The sequence below is a fragment of the Limulus polyphemus genome, unplaced genomic scaffold, assembly GCF_000517525.1.
Source record: "Limulus polyphemus unplaced genomic scaffold, Limulus_polyphemus-2.1.2 Scaffold6971, whole genome shotgun sequence".
NCBI lineage: Eukaryota > Metazoa > Arthropoda > Merostomata > Xiphosura > Limulidae > Limulus > Limulus polyphemus.
Window position 1 is genome coordinate 25,206 of NW_013672581.1, and position 4,180 is coordinate 29,385.

At 31.3% G+C, this 4,180-nt stretch overlaps 1 long non-coding RNA gene across 2 annotated transcripts in view; it reads left to right on the forward strand.

The window, feature by feature from the left end:
* LOC111089668 overlaps window positions 1-2,674 on the forward strand; it is a 5,868-nt gene extending 3,194 nt beyond the window's left edge. Inside the window, exons 2-3 of one of the 2 annotated variants that reach the window (XR_002613880.1) lie at window positions 51-440; window positions 1,859-2,674. This is a non-coding gene — a long non-coding RNA (uncharacterized LOC111089668). Of the gene's footprint in view, window positions 1-6; window positions 441-1,858 lie in introns of those variants that run through there. The other variant, XR_002613879.1, reaches the window with a different exon arrangement.
* The last annotated feature ends 1,506 nt before the right edge of the window (window positions 2,675-4,180 follow it).

The following is a 4,180-nucleotide window of genomic DNA, read 5'->3' on the forward strand; positions in this document are numbered from 1 at the left end:
TAAACCCTTCTCCGTTTGTATCATCAGCAAATGGTGTTATACGTTTAAAGGTAAACCCTTCTCCGTTTGTATCATCAGCAAATGGTGTTATCCGTTTAAAAGGTAAACCCTTCTCAATTTGTATCATCAGCAAATGGTGTTATACGTTTAAAAGGTAAACCCTTCTCCGTTTGTATCATCAGCAAATGGTGTTATACGTTTAAAGGTAAGTAGAGTAGAATAAAAATATATATACATAAAGTTGTTTCTTTTGTCAACTAATGATCGATCAAATTTTATAAAAACAACTGTTTTTGATAAATTAAATGAAGTTGGAAAAAAATTCAGTCAACACTTATAATAGAAAGTATTAGATCAGTAATTCCTAGTTGTCAGTTTCTATGGTGATAATACATTTATTGTTGGTACAAGTAACACCATTGAATGTTAGCTTGTCATAAGTTGTCCAACACTAGGTTTGATGAGTCCAGTTTGAAGTAAGAAAAGTAAGCTGCAAGTGCTGTTGTTGTACGTATGCTGTTGTTGTTGTACGTGTGCTGTTGTTGTTTGTACGTGTGCTGCTGTTGTTGTTTGTACGTGTGCTGCTGTTGTTGTTTGTACGTGTGCTGCTGTTGTTGTTTGTACGTGTGCTGCTGTTGTTGTTTGTACGTGTGCTGCTGCTGTTGTTTGTACGTATGTTGCTGTTGTTGTACGTATGTTGCTGTTGTATGTACGTATGCTGCTGTTGTTGTATGTTAAGATAATCAAAAGCCCATTCTCAAACCAATAAAAAAAACAGAGAAATAATAAGTGTTTAGGAAATATGGAATTATAAAATATGATATGTAATAAGTGGTCAAGACATGACCATCGTGTAATCATGTATAATAAGTGGTCAAGACACCACCATTGTGTAATTCCAAATTTCACTCCTTGTTTATAGCTGTTTTTCAGTGTAATTCCAAATTTCACTCCTTGTTTATAGGTATTCTGCAGTGTAATTCCAAATTTCACTCCTTGTTTATAGCTATTCTTCAGTGTGATTCCAAATTTCAATCCTTGTTTATAGCTGTTCTTCAGTGTAATTCCAAATTTCACTCCTTGTTTATAGCTGTTCTTCAGTGTAATTCCAAATTTCACTCCTTGTTTATAGCTATTCTTCACTTGATATTTTTATACCATGTTAAACACTTTCAAAAAATCACTTTTCAAATGAATACTCTGTTTTTTCTCCATATAGCTGATGCCTTATGTTAACTTCCGAACCATTTGTTGACCATTTTTATAGATGTATAATCTCTTAGTGTTACTGGCTAGTTTAGACAATTAAATAACAAAGTGAATTGATGCCACTATATGTTTATTTGTTGTTCAACAATGTTTTTTATAGATCTAGCATGCTGCTTATAGGTATCACACTTCCTGTGATTTTGTTTAACATTTGTTTAACAACAAGTAAAAGCTTGGTATGGTCTATCCTTTCACTGGTGGTGTGTGTCTGTGAGCCAGAATTAACCTGATTGTATAGAATGTTTTTCTCAGTTTTAACAAAAATCCAGATTTAGAGGTTGTCTTCAACTAACAATTACAAAATTTTAACTTAATGAAAATATAATTTCTCTGAATCAACTCACTTTTATTTGTTTTAGAATATAGACAAAATAGATGTAGTAGAATCTCTCAGTTCCATGGGTTACTAATTTAATTTCAACTCTCCCAGTTGACATGGTGATGCTCTCTTGTTTTTCATCATCATGTTTGTTGAGATGAAAGCTATAAATACAAACTCACACATAAATTTAAAAATAACCTTCAATGGCCTTGTTTCGGTAAGAAAAAAGCTCAAAGCACGTTAGCCTAATTTTTATACTAAAGAAAGTGTATCTTAGCAATAGGCTAGATGATCACCCTTAGCAACCCGTGAGAAATTACAACAGTAGGTCTGTAGTTAGAGCTTTGATATAATATAGCTGTAACTTGTCAGATTCAAGTTTAAAGACATGCATTTATTTATTATTTGTTAAACAAACCTAAACAGATTTTATGAATGGAAAATGTGGACATTTGATGACTGTTTGGTCGATATATATTTATGTACGTTATTTGGAATGAACCTCCATATATTGCATTACTGTTTCACATTTTTAACTTGTTATAACGCTGTGAGTGTAAAAATAGGTTTGGTTCATTTCACATTTTTTTAATTGTCAAAAAGTTGAATAATCAAAAAAGCTTTAACGACTTTACAGAGTTTTTATTAAAACTTATTTCTATGCAGTTATAATAAACACTTCAATACATAAAGAGAGTAACCCCTTTAATGAAAACTAATCAAAATTATATTTAAAACAGTGTGTGATAATGTAAATACCAAGTGTTCGCCTTGATGAGTGCTATTTTATGATTTGTTCAAGGAAAGATGATCAGCTTTTATAAAATGTGACACATCGTAGCAAAAAGAATCAATTCAACAACCTGGTTCAGTGTTTTATATTCTAGACACGTTAACTGGTATACTGCATGCATATAATGTACAAAAAAATAATAATACTCCTTGCTATATTATAGGACTTAGCCAGAAGACAGTTTTTATAGTAACTATTTAACTGGGATTGTTGTCATTAGATTAGTAAATATTTAGATACTTGTGTAGACTGAGAGGTTGTGATTGTACAATAAAAAATATATTTTAGAACATGGTGTCTTTTTTTTTAGAGGAGAATACCCAAGTCATTTACAAGAAAAACTTTTTATCACAGTGACGTTTCGATTTTCTATTGACCGTGAAAAATTTGATGTACCTTTGATTTTTAATTCCACACTAGGTTGTATTCAGATGCTTATTTAAAGAAACAACGAAAACGTAGAAAAAATAAATTTCTGAAACCTTATAAGAAAACTAACTTAGTAACACATAATGGAATAAAAGGTGAGATGAAACAGCTGTCGCATCTAGCCTATTGTATTACCGATCGAAAAAGTTACAAGATATCACCGAAAACACTTGTACGGTTGTTATTAACTAGGAGAAATGAATACCGTTATTTGTTTAACAATAACTGCATAGGTGGCGTGGGTTACTTACTGGTTGCCTTCAATCTGGTCGTTAGTTCTAAATTAATGATGGCCATGCCTAAACTTAAGGTATCTGACCGGACCGTTGTGCCTTATGAAGTACCATTTAGGTTGAAAACACCATAAAATAAAGTACAAAACTAGAGCTATATACCAAAAAGCGTTAAATTAAATAAAGGTGAGTATTAGTAAGGTCAAAATACTTTAAAAAAGTCAATGTAGTGAGGGAACCAGAAATATAAATAAATATAATTAAAATGCTACGTAAATTTAAGCCTCAACCACTTTCGTAATTGTGGATTATTTATTCATTATCTCTCTCTGGGAAGTCAACACACCACAGTAAATTAAAATAATCAGGAAGTTGATTTATCTTGCTAATATTATGCCGTAAAGATTTCTTTTGTTGGCCGGGTTATTATGGATTATCGGTAAAAAAGACTATATTGAACACTACATGAAAAAGCCGGAGCCGGGTTTTGAACCCAGGACCTCTGGCTGACTTAACGTACTTGCTGGTGAAAAGAACAATGAAAAATGAAGTCCACTTAGTGCTGACAAGAACTTTTAATTTTGTCGACTTCAAGTTCTTCATTTAGCATAATCAAGGTGACCAGATTTCCAAATCGAAAAACCAGGACAGTTAAGCCCTTAATTTCAAAATGATTATTACAAATTTGAAGTAATTTAACTGTTATTTAATTTACTTTAAATTTATTGAACAACTTCCACAATATTTCCAAATATATTAGTATTGGCATTGTTTTTAAAATAGTTTCAACTACTTTTTAAATACAAACATTTAAACTGAATAGTGCTATACAGTCTTACAGTGGCTAATAACCATAAGCTTGTAAGATTGAGTCTACTTACTGGGTAATTATGTAGGGATTTTTGTATGGTTTTGTGTATTCATTCCTACCCTGTTTCTGTGCTTTTTGGCATTGCCATCTTTACATCATAATTAATTTTTGTGCAAAAAATATTATTTGTTTCCCCCTCTTTTTTTAAACAATTTCAGTGAAGTAGTTTAAAAAGTGAACATTTATTTTTTATAATCCAATAGCAATATATATATTTTCAGTATCACCTGTTTCTCTAATTAAATTGAGGTTCAGAGAATCTG